At 34.8% G+C, this 15,041-nt stretch overlaps 1 protein-coding gene across 6 annotated transcripts in view; it reads left to right on the top strand.

Annotated features, from left to right (window-relative positions):
• CNKSR2 (connector enhancer of kinase suppressor of Ras 2) overlaps positions 1-15,041 on the top strand; it is a 289,400-nt gene that overhangs the window by 247,230 nt on the left and 27,129 nt on the right. The window lies entirely within an intron of this gene.

The raw sequence follows: 15,041 nt of genomic DNA, 5'->3' as shown, positions 1-15,041 counted from the left end.
TAACCCTCTAGCTTGTTGGAATTAAGAATATGTTTACTAGTTATCAAGTTCTTTATCCACCATGCCATGACAAGCAGCTCTTTATAACTAATGTGATACACCAGTTCAGAAACCCAGGCTAGTTTAAGGAACCAGTTATAATTCAGTTATTTTATTTAAAAAGAAAATCTAGGTCTGCCTATAAATGTTGAATGTTAAATACAAAAATAATGTATAAAAGAAATAGGATAAAACTGTTTACATCTCTTTATTCAAAACGAGGTCTAGGTCAGTTAGTGCAGATGACCTGAGCCAATGTTGTTGGAAACACAGTTCCTGGTTTGGCCCTGCTAGGGCATTATACCAGTCTTTTTAAAGGATGCAAATAGGCTGGACCCTTCAGCCCATTTTGTGAGTATATGAGACTTTGATTACAGGGTATATTTGTGGAAGTATTTCATTACAACTGAAAACAACTCAAAGCTCACAGGTTACCAGCAGGCCAAGAGCCTCCTGTCAATGTTAAGTTTGGCTCATTTCAAATGAGGGTCCTTTGGCAATTATTAACAAGAAAATATAGTGAACTTCCTTTAATGGTATGGATCTTCATTGCATTATTTAATGGGAATTAAATTATGACATATCATCAAAATATGTGTTGCTTATGATGAAATTCATAGGTTAAACCAGTTTCTATATAAATTATATTTTAGCCATAATCTCCATGAGGAGCATTGTAAAGGTATACCATTGGTGCAGGAAAGACAATTACCATCTACTACCTGCCAAGCCCTGTCAACATTCACATTTATTAGAGATTATGAAAGAGTCTTGTGGAAAAAATATCTGGGAGCTATGTTAGGCCTCTGTAGGAGTTCTGGCAAACATGATAATATATTTTTAATATAATTATCTAAAGTATTAAGTTGTTTTGTAAAATTTATCTAAAGATGAGTTAAAAACTTCATTTCAACTGTCATCCAAGTACTACACAACTACTATAACTATGTCAGGTTTGTTCAGTTCTACAAAGCAGAAAGTGTGTGCTACACTAGACCCTGAAAGGAAACCCCAGGCCCTGTGGTCACCGTTCCATCAGGCTCCAGTAGCCCATAGAGCATCTTTAGGTGTATGGCTTTCAGTTTTGTTTCTCCTAGTGTCTCTTTTTCTTTTGCTGTTTTGTTGATTTGACTTCTTTTAATCATATAGACACCCTCGTAAGTCAGTGGCTTTTTCTTCCCTCAGGCTCCCAAATAGGTTAAGTGAGAAGTTATTCAGTACTACTTTTCATCTTTTTTCAGTGGGCTCTCTCTTTGTGGAATAATTGTGATGAGGCAGAACAGCCCCAGAAAGTCTGTCCATAAATTTGATATTACACATTTGAACTTTATGGTTCAATATTGTGGGGCAGTCCATGCTATTTCAGTCAGCCCTGCTTCACTAAAGGTGGCCTTGTGCTATCTTTCAGGGCCCCATTTCTGTCTGGGTATTTTTCCATAAATCTTGCCACTTGATGTCTCAGTGTCCTTCAAACTGTTCTCACCAGAGCAGTGCTTTTCATGCTTGCATAGAAGGTGCTTCTTATTTAATGGAATGTATATCTGCCTCCCTAATGATGCTTTTTTGCATTACTATTTGAAATTTTTAGAAGTGTACAATTTCATGAATGCTTCATTTGGGAAACATCAGCTCTAAAATCAGTGTTTTCAAAAGAATCTCTAAGGTCTACTTAAGGGGTGTCATGTTCATCACTGCCCTGGGCTGACCAGTAGGAGTAAATATTCCAGGCTGCTTATTCAAACCAAGCTGCTTGGTGTTTTAACAACAGAGTAAAACTCATTCCAGAGGAATAAGCTGTGGCCATTCCATCAGCCTCATACGTATGGCACACCTTCCAATACGGAGCACTCAGTATGTACTGCACAGGCTAGCAGGCAACAGTGCTTGTTAGAATCACAGATATGACAGGTTGTGAACATGAAGCATTCTGTGTTGACCTACTATGTGCAATATATCTTTGATGATTCTTTTATAAATCAGGCCTTTTTGTCTTTGTGGGTGTGAAGTTTATTCAGCTCTGTTGTTGTGGGATACAAATGGAGTTAGGTGAAGGGAATGAAAAATGGAAGAAAACATAAATACAGTCAGCCTGTGTGCAAGTCTGTAAGATATATGTCTGTTCTGAACTGTGCTTGTAGTTCATGCGGTATATTTCGACTCTGTTAATGTGTCTGCTCTTGTGGTATTGTAGTTCAAATGAATATGACAAAGTGTTGTATATAATCGTAAAATACCTGTCATGTTCAATGATACTGAATAGCGTTAGCCTTCTCTTTAGAACAGAGCGTCAAATATATTTTATCGTGGATGAACTTTATTGCTGAATGTGGTGCATTACAGATGTGTGATTGTCAGTTCAATCTGGTGCTTAGATGTCTAAATAGACGTTCGCAATGTATGTGATTCTGGAGGTTATCATTTTCATGGGCTAAATCAACGCCATATGTCCTGTTTGCATCTATATGCACTCCATGGCTGGCATTAGCCGACCGGGCTGTCTTCTCAGCTATTAATTCTTGCTGGATGTGGAAGGAGTATACCGCTGTCACGACTCAGGTTATGACAACTTCGTTCATTCAGATTCTGATATGTCAGCTAACCGGTTTAAGTGTAATCGCTTTGCAAGTGACTAGACAATATCATGGCGAATATCATTTATCAAAATCATCATACATGCGCACTCAATATGCATGATTAATGAATAAATCATGTGACTGACCGACGCTGTATCGCGCTATGAGGAAGTGTTTGTCAGGTTCAAATATCATCAACTGATCTGCTCCCATTTTCTTCGTATGTTTATAGAGGAGAATGCTTTCAGCCTGTCTTCTGCCAGTTTCTCTATTTTTCTGTAACTCAGTAGGGTTATCTCATGTTCTCATGGTGTCAATGCTGAATGCGACCTTTCATAATGACTCTCTGTGTTATGTGGTGTATAGTGGCGATGTGTGAATCTTTGACCGTCTAGCGGTTATTAGAGTGTAGGAAAAGGAGATAATGTGATATGTTGTGTGTGTGTCTCAAATAATACATGAATTCTGTGATAGATTTATTGAATATTTATAAATGAAGATGAACATGTTCAAATTCTTTAAGATTCTAACAATGTAGTCTGTTTTCAATTTTCCCTTGTGTTGGCGGTGATATATGATATGTTTCTAGGTGTCTGGCGGTGAAATATGGATAATGACTACCAATTCAGGACAGAAAAAGACTAATCTTCTTCAATCATTTTAAAAGAGTCCTAGAGTAATTTCCTGAAGAGTTTCTAAAAGCCATGAATTTTGTTTTTAAGAACATTCAGGTAGGAAGTGTGTGGGCAAGGGGGAGATATTTCTAAAGTATGAAATTGTGTTAAAGGAAAAAAAGGAGCAAGTTGAAAATAAAGAATAATTTTAAAGTACTTTTTATGGTCTTAATTTATTGTCAAGATAAATTATGCACAAACACAAAGAATTTAGAGCAGTATAATCACCAATAATATCTTAAATTATAGTTTGGTTCTAAAGGTAATAGGTGGAAAAGATATATAAGGATTGTAAATAAAAAGACATCCATTAAAGTTCAAGAAAGAATAACAGAGAACCTTAAGTATGCCACTTTTATTAAGTTTAAGGGCATTATTCTTGGCTGGTTCTGTAACAAATACATATAAATAAAGAACACAGAAAATCTATGAAGTAGTAAACAAATATTCTATTAATACCTTATTTTCTGATTTTGAAGAAAGACTGTTAGACATAAAACACTAAAGGTTAAATATAGAGTCTAGCCATAATTCTGATATTGATTATAGGTTGGATTTTTAATCACACCTCCCTCATTTTTTGGCTTAAATAATGAGGAAAAGTTATCTTAGTTTATAGAAAATTCACAGGTGAGGTTGTTCTGGAGTGAACTGAATGGCTCTGGAGTGTCAGGAATCTCAGTTAACTTTTCTGTAATGACAAGAGCTCCAAGCATCACTTCTTATAAGATATCATCCAAAAAGTCAAAGGCAGGCTCTATCTTTAGTCTTTTTTGTAATATCAAGAAAAATTTCCTAGATCCTTCCAGCACTTAGATTCCATTGACCAAGGTTGCACCACATGCCCATGGCTAAATTACAAGGGAAATGGAATGATTATGAATAGTTTAGGCTAACCTTGATTTGTTTCTGAGATCATAAGAAAAGAAATGTACCAGACTGTTTATCTACATGAGCCTCTCTTTTGTTATGTAGATTACATCCTCAAATGATTTGTTCAAACAGTGTTTCACTCTTTGAAAAAATATATGTGCAAACACATACCCCAGATCACGTCCTACCATTTAAGCCTTGGCACTAACAAAATGCTAGATATCTAAATGGGGATAAATATTACGTAACTGAACATGTAGCTAGTTAGATATAATTACTGTTGATTTTTGAAATGAATGAACATGTTTTCCTACAAACACTAAATGATCAGAACTTAGAATACAATCTGTGGAGGGTTCCTTAGTTAAAATCCTTGCTTTGTCGCTCTACCACTTGCAAGCAGTATGACTGATCAAGTTGTTTAACACCTCTGGACCTCAATGTCTTCATTGTTAAATCACGTGGTATCAGTATTGATGAGGTTGGATGAGGATTAAATGAGGTAATGCCAAAAGACACTTAGCTTCCATATCTGTAAGTCTATCCAAAAGCTGTTTTATAATTATGTGACTTGTGTAGGTTTTATGCAGACTTAAATTTAGGCAAAGAGAGCAATTATACTTGAATAGTGAATTGGTCCTGGCAAACCTCACTAAATAACATTTACCTGACTATATGACCTAACTTTGTTCAATTTCAGCTGTTTTTGTAGGTCAAAATGATGACATATCAGCAAGTTTTTATGTTTCAACATAATATATTAGCTATGTTCCAGGAGCTAAAATTAAAATATACCTTATTTCATATTCTTATCACTTACTACTCCTTTTTTTTGACATTGGACATTTAGGAACTCAAAAGAAACATATTCCAAATAGCACTAGCCTTATCATATATATTTAATTAAATATGTATTTCTAGGTCTTGCCATTCAAATATCAGTTCAAATATTTTCCCCTCAGAGTCCTACCCTGACAACCCAGTCTGACTGAGATGTCTCTCCACCACCACCATCATTCATCCTGTGGTATGCTACTCTGTTTTATAGTCTTCACAGCCTGATCACTATGAGTATAATATCAAATATTTTCTACTGATATGCTTTTCATCTCTACCCACCAAAATATAAGTTTCTTAAAAGCAGAGATTTTATTCCCATCTTGTACACCCAGTGCCTAAGATAGTATATGGTCCATCATAGGGCAGGCATTATTGGATGAATGAATGAGTGGGTGAATGAGTGACTGAATGAATGAATAAATAGTAGCTAACCATCTTGCCACAAATTATTTTCCATTTTATTAATTATATAGTAGTTAAAGCTAAAGTTATTGTTTTATGAATTGTGTGACATAACACAGTAATCAAAATATTGTAAAATTTCTCACTTAGGGTGTTTGGTGAGGGAAAGGAGAGGACTACATGTGCTCAGCATACCCTCTTTATGCTGGGCACCAGAAAGCTGGGATGCTATTAACTAGAATTGCTGTGCTTTGTATTATTATTCATTTATAGTCACCTTCTCTATTGTTGAAACCCTTCTCTTCCTTCCTGTTTCACCGCCATTGGAAATATGAAGTCCACAAGAATATGACATGTGAGATAACTAGTTCATTATTAGAAACCATGTCTTCTAGCACCCCTTGGCAGTCGTTTTTCCTACAAAAATCTGCAGCCTATAGAAGGAAGGCTAGCTGCACTGGAAGTCACCCATCACCTAGTTCACCCTGATTCATATGTAAAACATGTTGAAATTCCAACCTGTACTTCACTGAATAACCAATAGCCCTGTATCAGCCAGGAAAATAATCTCAGAAGTGTTAATAAGTAATGAAGCTACATTTAAAGGCAAAAGAATGAATTCTATATGCTACAAAGTTGCATGGCACACGTGGCCAGATAAGAACTAAAGCTCACATAAAAGAATGACAAAAACTTCACCAGTATAAAAAGGCAAGTTATGATTTACAATTTGTTTTACCAAGAAAGATGATTGGATTCAGCTACATTATTACTTGTTACTGTTTTCACACATCAAAAAAGCAAACCAATTTTCTTCAGATCATTAACAGCATATTGTCAATTTCTCAGTGGAGCACTTTCTAGCTTATTTTATGGGGACCTGTCTTATGTTCTGTCTCCTTTTACCTTGGTCACCCTTGCCAGAGAAAGTTGAAGTCACAAATGTCTCCTTTTTTCCCTCTACATTTTAAATCCACTTTCTATGGTTACCAATTACCAGAAGATGCTAGCTTAAAACATAGTAAGATTATACCATAAAACATACATTGGAAGTTTTTTAATTTTCCTATATGTTTTTCTTTTGTTGTTTAATTGAAAAGTGTTAACTTGCTTATTGCTAAACCAATACATACAGACAGACAGACATAAAAAATGATGAACATTAAAAGCAACCTTCTCTTCTAACTCTGGAGAAGTAACTTCTGTTTAAAATTAAGGTTTTAAAATACAATAATTGTATGAATTTGTTTTCCTCATATATCTTTTTCCTATAACTCAATGTGAAGTAGAGAGGCATGATATGGTTTAGTTGGTTTTCAGCTAACTTTTTTTCCTCTGCAGTGTTTTTATGTGACCTTAGTTTATAATATAAGCAACATTCTTGTGAGATAACTTACACATCATTCAGAACCCAACCTAATCCCACAATATGTTACCATAGAAAATGCAACAGAGACCTGTTGATCCTTTCAAAAATGGTGGAAGGAGAAATGGGAAAAGAAATGACCAAGGATATACATGTGCACTTATACCCTCCACACACATCCATGCACATCAGAAGCTCCTTGCCCCCCTGCTTCATGCCTTGGTGCCATATGGCTTTTGGCCAGCCTTCTTTATGGCGGTATATCAATAATGTCAGCTTATTTCAAAGCTCTATGATGAAAACAGCTAAGCCAGAGCCAGACAGCTAAAAAACCACAAGATTAGCTTTGAAAAGCAAGAATGTGGAATTCAGGGGTCAACTTCAGAACTGCTCCATCTGGTGGTCAGAGTTTACCTGTGCTTTTACTTCAAATTAGAAAACACTAAACCTTCTACTAAACCATCTCCCTTACTTATTTTTTGCAGTGTTCTCACAAGTTCCATTCTCCTGGCCCCCCAGACTTTCCTATGTTTAGCCATAGGCAGATCTTAACCCTATTATTTGGTTTTAATAGCTTAAGGTATTATAAGCTGAAATTTTTCCTTTAATGTAAAAATACTCTCAATAATATGTCATCCAATAAGAAAAAAATGTCCATTACTATGTATTTTAAGTGCCAAAGTGACAGTTGGCCATAAAAGTATTTTAATATTTAAACCTCATACTTGAGAACTTCTAGAAGATTCTTGTCTCAGGAATGCAATATGACAATTTTATATGTATTTGTCCCTATTACAACAGAAAGTATGCCAATAAAATAAACTTCCTGAGTTACTTCACAGAAATTGTAGAATACTTCAAAATAAGGCTGACAGTTATTAAACTTACCAGTTTATTTCAGAGCTATAAATTCTTTAACATTCTTAGTCAAGGATTCCCTAACATTTCAATGTCTACATTTAAACTAGTAAAATGTAAACTAAACCTCCATATTGTACTTTTGATTTGCTGTATCAATATATAATCCAGTTAGTTCTAAGCATGTATTCATTCACTTGTATTTATTTATTCAATAGATATTATTTATTTATACTACATGTTAAGAGTATCTACCTCTTTTGTAAGTCCACTTACAATAAAAATTTATAAATTTTCTTTGAGAAATACTAAAAATCTTTCTGTCTGATAATATGAAAAGCCAAATAATTCAAAGTATACAGCATCTTTGCTACCTTGTACCAATAATTTTCTCTAGTAACTAATTTATAATATTATAAAAATGATTCCTTGAAAGATGACAGAAGAAATTATGTTTATTTTAGGGCACTATGACTTCTGCAAAACTTACAAAACTTATTAGAATCAGATGAGATCACTTTTAGAGCTATTTCTGATTTGGCTCATTTCTTGAAAATAATGGTTGGGGAAAATGCATTCTCTTTACTCAGCTGTACTGATTAGCACAAATCAGATGTGTAATAATCTTAATTGATTTCTAGAAAATTAGGAAGCATCATCTCAATCATCAAGAGATATTAATCTATGTTCAATATAATATTGGCCATGATATTATATTGACTTAATATACTGACCATAGATTAATATTTCTTGATGATTGAGATGTTCCTAAATTTATAGTACAACTAATGTTGAATTTAATTATCTGAAAAACTATTAATACTAGCAAAATGTCAAATACAGAAAATTATACTGTATTTTGAATGTCTGCTTTAGGGAAGTTTTAACCTTAACATTTTAAAGAGTTTTACACTTTTTCACATGTATTTATTTTTATTTTTATTACTTTTGAATTTTATTGTTGTTCAAGTACAGTTTTCTGCCTTTTCCCCCCACCCCCACCATCCCTCCCTCCCTCCCCTGATTCCACTCGGCCTTAGTTTTGTCTATGTGTCCTTTATAGTTGTTCCTGAAAACCCTTCACCCTTTTCCCCCCATCATCCCCTCCCATCTCCCCTCTAGTTACTGTCCATTTGTTCTTAACTTCACCGTCTCTGGTTATATTTTGCTTGCTTGTTTGTTTTGTTGATTAGGTTCCAGTTAAAGATGAGATCATATGGTATTTGTCTTGCATTGCCTGGCTTATTTCACTTAGCATAATGCTCTCCAGTTGCATCCATGCTGTTTGTTGCAAAAGGGTAGGAGCTCCTTCTTTCTTTCTGCGGCATAGAATTCCATTGTGTAAATGTACCACAGTTTTTGGATCCACTCATTTACTGATGGGTACTTCGGTTGCTTCCAGCACTTGGCTATTGTAAATTGTGCTGCTATGAACTTTGGGGTGCATAGGTTCTTTTGGATTGGTGTTTCAGGGCTCTTAGGATATAATCCCAGCAGTGGGATTGCTGGGTCAAAAGGCAGTTCCATTTTTAGTTTTCTGAGGAAATTCCATACTGTTTTCCATAGTGGCTGCACTAGTCTGCAATCCAACCAACAGTGCATTAGGGCTTTTTCACATTTATAATCCCTAGTCTTCTATGATTTTGAATCTGATATTATGCTCTTTCTCTTCTGATAAATCATTCACAGACTATATTGTCTTAATGCCTAAGATCTATTAATTTAAGACCTCCAAATTTTTTATCCATTATTTTATTGGTTCCTTTAGCTATAATTTTTTCCTTAAATTGTTATTGTTGTTGGACTAATTCAAAGTCTACTTTGTAACTTATGAGATGTATATTTTAAAGCAATCATTCCCTTTAAAATTCTCGGTGAGAGAAAATAGCTCATAACTTTAACCGTGACTAAACTTAAACTTTCTACCTTTTTCTCCAACCATCTCAGCTGTTTTCTCCTTGTTCTTTAATAATACAAACACACAAGGTTTCTCATGCATTCCCTAAAAAGAACAGGGAAGGGGAACAGCTTGGAATCAGTGTGGCTTTAATAAAAACCTTCTGCCAATCCTGACAGTAATAAGCCCCACCTCTCACTGGGTACTCTATTGTCTTCTCACACTCTATGTAGTTGCTGGGCAGCCATTTTTTAATTTAGCATCTTAGGTCATAAGTGTCACGATCTTTTATTAATCTAATTAGAAGGATTGTGCCTCAGCTCTAAAGATAGGAAAGATGTTTACCATTCCAATTCTGTACCAATGCCAAATAGTCTTATTGAATAACTAATCAAGAAGTTATCTTAACTTTGAATGCTTCTTTGAATGTATAACACCTTTTCTTCTTTTTCTTTTTGTATATTACTTGAGTGGTTTATAGTAGTAAATACTATAAAAGCCATTTTTGATTATTTATATTAACATAAAGAATCCATTTAATAGATAAATTATTTTTTATTTGACTAGGCATGTAATATGTGCTATGCGGTATGTAATGGTGCATAATAATTAGCCATCTCACCATTGAACTTAGAGTTTTAAATATTCACCCTCTCACCTAATATAGAAATACCTTTTACATATTTGAAAAATTGTTACTGAGACTCTGCTTGAATATTTTAGGGACTCAGACCTTACTGCCCACAAAGACAGATCATTCCATGTTGTATAGCTCCAGTTAAAAAGTTCTTCCTTGCATTGGGTACAAAAGCTGACTTCTTATAAATTTTGACTTATGCATCTTGACATTTCAAATTAGAAAAAATACAGACAAGTATTTGAAAGGCTGACATGTAGAGGAGGGATAGGATAGTCTTTGAAGTTTCAGAGGATGTAATAGACAGAAGGATGCTGATTTTAGATTGAAATGAGGGAAAACATTCCAATGATTGCATTTGCCCATGAATGGAATAAATGACCTTGTCAGTTTAGTGGACTTCTTGTTACTCAGTGTTTAAGAAGGGGCTGAAACCAGCTACCAGTCAGGGTTTCCTGAGCCAGCAGGAAAGTTGAACTTGACAGCTTCATCTAACTCTAAGGTTTTATGGTTCTCTTCAGTATAAAAAGACCTCACCTTTGCTCTCACCATAGTTCCTACACAGTGTACAGGTCTAGAACTATATAATGGAATTATGTTATCAAACATAATTTGTGTTGTCTGATTTCTGATCTGGATGCATATGATCACCATAACTTTATACCTATGACATGAGTTCTAGATAACTCACTGCCCTGGTTACCCTCATCTATACATCTTATTTCCTTTTAGTGCACTTATGCCAAGTGTGTTGGAACTATTACAGTGATCTGGACACCATACTTTTGTTTACATAATTATATCATTAGTTTAACCTAACCACTGTTGGTTCCTATAATGCTTTAATGTTACCAAGTCATAAATAGCATCCCACATTTATTTACTTTATGTCTTAACCTAAATGCAACTATTTATATTTATTTCTGTTAAAGTTTAACTTCTCAGATTTCACCCAGCACTATTTAATTCAGCTAAGAAAGTTTGGAGTCTGTTTTATCATCTATGATGTTAATCATCCCTCCTATTGTTGAATAACCCTACAATGTTCTAAGCCTCCTTTCTGTTTTCACTGCTTTATTGATTAAGGAAAGGACATTTTTTAAAACATTTTGAAGAAAAAAAGAAGCAATGACAGAGCTTTACAGCATTCAATCTGAAATTTTATCCAGTCATTCAAAGTTCTCCTCTGGATTCACCTAATAGTACTGTCATTCAATTGATGTTACATAAGGATATTATTCATAAGGATATAGCTCAAAAGTTCATCATATGCAAGTCACACTGCCAGTGGCTTTCCTCTTGTCTCCCAACCTAGAGATACTGTCCAGGAAAAAAAAATAGTTTAAAATGCTTAATTTGTATTGAATTCATGTTGATCCTTCAGTTGAAATTTAAAAATAAAACTTCTCCCAATCATAACCAATTCTAAAACTTCTCTATGTACCTATATCAGGTTCATCATTGTGTTTTCTGTAGAATCCATGCTGGCTTTTTTTTTAATAAGAGAAGTTGCTTTAAGCAATAAGACTCAGGACATTCTGACAGTCACCCTAAGCTAATTTCCAAAAAATTCATCAATTCCTAAGACTATTCTACTACTTCAAAGAGACCACAAAGTGAATCTTAGTAGTTCCTTATATTAAGAAGTATTTATTTTTAGCTTCCTAGTGTGAAGACTTTTCTACTTACAGTAAAAAAGCCTAAAATATTGAAGCCATATGTTTCCACTTTCTTTTGTCATTAAATTTTTTTCATCTATATTTAGCTTTTTCACAAGTATCAGCTGAATATTTGCCTTCCTGGAACTCTTCTTACAAGCAATTGGTATTATTTTCTACTTCTTAATTCCTAGTGGCCTCTTATTCCATCTTTTGTAGAAATCCTCCTTAAGCTAAAGCTTTTGGTAAGGAACTTTCTTGTGACTATCTTGACTTCAGCTGCATCTCCTTCCCTTCATTCATTAGGACAGTTTACATTTGTATTACAGGAATTTCATTTGAAAAACTATTGATCATTGAAAAATTGTATTTGTCTGTCTGGTTTTAAAATCATGTTTTTAATCTAGGGTACATATCTGTGTGTTTTCTCTCCTCGCCACTACAAAAACATAAAGTTACAGAATTTCTTCTAGTCCTCTTCATGTCTAGAATGCCACTTGGTTCTTCTCTGTTGTTCAATATTAGATCCCACATAGATTTTTACTTATTTCTTTATACTTTTGAGACATGAAATTAAATTATCACGGTTTTAATGCACACAGCAATTACTTACATGAATTAATCTCATTCTAACATGTTAAATCCTATAGTTAGTATATTGGTGACAAGAAAAATTAGAGCTCAGGTTATATTGTGTTATATTATTTCATTTTCATAAAGTTTCATAGAAACTGATCTGTCATCTTTTATACTGCAAATAGTGGGGAAAATGGAGCTATAGAAATTAGGTGACTTCATTAGGACAGTTTGCAAGATTTTTAATCCTTTGTTTTCACATCTCTCAGTAAATACCAGAATGTGCCAGGATAGAATATTAGAATCATACAGACCTTAGCTGTTTACAGAACCTAGTAAGGGTAAGGAAATAAGAATACCAAAGATTTCTATTAACTTATTTTTTAGACCAGAGTCCTCTTCCTGATTAGCCATATTCCTTGATCAACTGCTTTCAGTGGTTCCTAAGAACTATTATTTCTACACTGTAACCCAACTCATATTCCCTGTAAATTATAGCTTTAAATTATAGAAACAAGTTGCATTCAAATCTGTTCATGTTAAGCCCTTTTATATAAAATAATGGTGTTGGTATTTTTAAAAAACTGTACTACCAATTTCTGCTCTAAAAAGTATGGTATAGCATTTGAGTACTTCCATTAGATTATCTTGCTATCTAGTGCTAGATATGTGCTGCCAGTCTATAAAAAACAAGGGTATTTCTTGAAAGTGTTCTTTTATTATGATTTATAGATAATACATTGAAAGATTCTATAATGTATGATTTAACAAAAAGTAGTGTTGAACTACATTGTCCATATTCCTTGAGATTTTTACACATAGCTAGTGATACACCTGTCCCAACTGAATGATTAACCTAGCTAATGGCAAAAACAAATAAACCAACAAACTTGATTTAGCTCTTCAAAAAGTGACTTGCCTATGGGTCACTAAGCATGTGTGTAATAAACAAGGTTTATAGCATCTAATTCATTGCCATGGAACCAAGACTGTTTAAATATTAAATAAAACTATTTTGAAGGATTATAGCTTATAAAATACTGCATACTGTTGGAAGAAGAAAGACACAGGTATCCAAAAATTGGTTTCTGATCAATTATAATATAGAGAATACAAAAAGATAATAGAATAACTAACTATTCTTCTATAATTCCAGGTAAAATTTAGCAATTCCAGATATTATTTTGAGCAGTGAGTTTATAAATGACTTTCAGGTTTTTAGAGTTTAATAGATATACCCCAACACTGATAATGAGACAGCCGAAGTATTTGAATGACTCACTGTTCAAGTATCAATAATATTTCTGCTGGTGGCATCAAATCAGTCTTCAGTTTATGAAATGTATTAGGAAGTCCCATGCATTACTAATATTCAGAGCTACCTTTTTAGTAAATTGAGATGATTGGCATTGACTAGGAACTTTAAGTCAGTTAATACACTTTTTTCACAAAATATGGAGCTATTCTATTTCATTCTTTGTCTTAAGTTTTAAAAAAGTAAAGAAAAGGCAAAAAGGCATAACACAATTTGTTGAGGTTGTTTTGTTTTGTTTTGTTGACATTCATCAAAAGCTTGCTGTTGCGCGTGGGTCACCGGCCAGCAGTGACCACGGAACGCTGTGGATGGCTCGACGATAAACACGCAAGAGAAAACACATGCACAGAGACAAGCTAGTTTCTGTGGGGAAGTAGGGACGAAATGGCCACCCCCCCTAGTGGGGAGCACGCTGATTTACCGTCCATACCTGCTTTTATTGGGCTCATTTTGCATAATAATTCAGGTAAAGTACAGTACTCATTAGGGGGAAGTAAGGAACCATAGAAAACAAAGAACTCTGCCGGTCTATTGAGTTGGGGGGTCAAAGAGCTGTAAGACTGAGGAACAAAATAACTTCCTCCTAAGCCCCTTCTCATTCAACTGAGAGCATTCTAAACAAAGAAGGTTTCACAGTAATTTACATGTTCTTTCTTAGGCCTGATCACCCCGGGGAATCTGCACTTCTCAGTACCGAGCTGCACCACCCTGTCATTGTTTCAGGCTTAGGTGGAGCAAGGGAACTAAGGCAACTGGGAGACAAGGTTTTTTCCCAGACGCTGAGAACTCAGGCTATGTCAAATCCGAGGAGTGAGGGTCCATCACCCCCTTTTGCTGCAGCCCCCCAAGTCCTTCTTTTGGGGGGCCTCCCAAAGTGATCGTGCCTGTCTTAGGTCGTTTCCCCCCATGGGGAATCTTACCCGTCTTTGGCTAACCGACCAAGCTTTTTGGGGGTTCAGTCATGAATAAAGCAGCAGAAGCAGCATTCCTGCCAGGAAGATAAGCTTTTGTCTCCTTGCTGGCTTACAGTTCCAAGGGCATTCCCTTAGCCTTAGCCTAGGTGGGGGTTTCAGCTTCTGATACCAGTCAGGGCGGTTCCCAACAGCTTGCTAGGTAGGGCTTGTTTATCATCCTAAAGGTGAAATATTAAAAGCAATCATAAACCAGATGTTTCAGCAGGTCATATATCTGACAAATGACTAAAAACTCAAGAACATTTTATTGTATTTGCAATTGGGATTAGTGGACTTAAAATGATAATTGTTCTTATAAAGTTACAATTCTTATGGCTAAAAGATGAGGAGCAATGTGGAATGCTTTTCTGATTTGAAAA

Source organism: Phyllostomus hastatus, unplaced genomic scaffold (genome assembly GCF_019186645.2).
Source record: "Phyllostomus hastatus isolate PE091 unplaced genomic scaffold, TTU_PhHast_1.1 phas_scaffold_12, whole genome shotgun sequence".
Lineage (NCBI taxonomy): Eukaryota > Metazoa > Chordata > Mammalia > Chiroptera > Phyllostomidae > Phyllostomus > Phyllostomus hastatus.
This window is presented reverse-complemented; position numbering and strand designations above follow the sequence as displayed.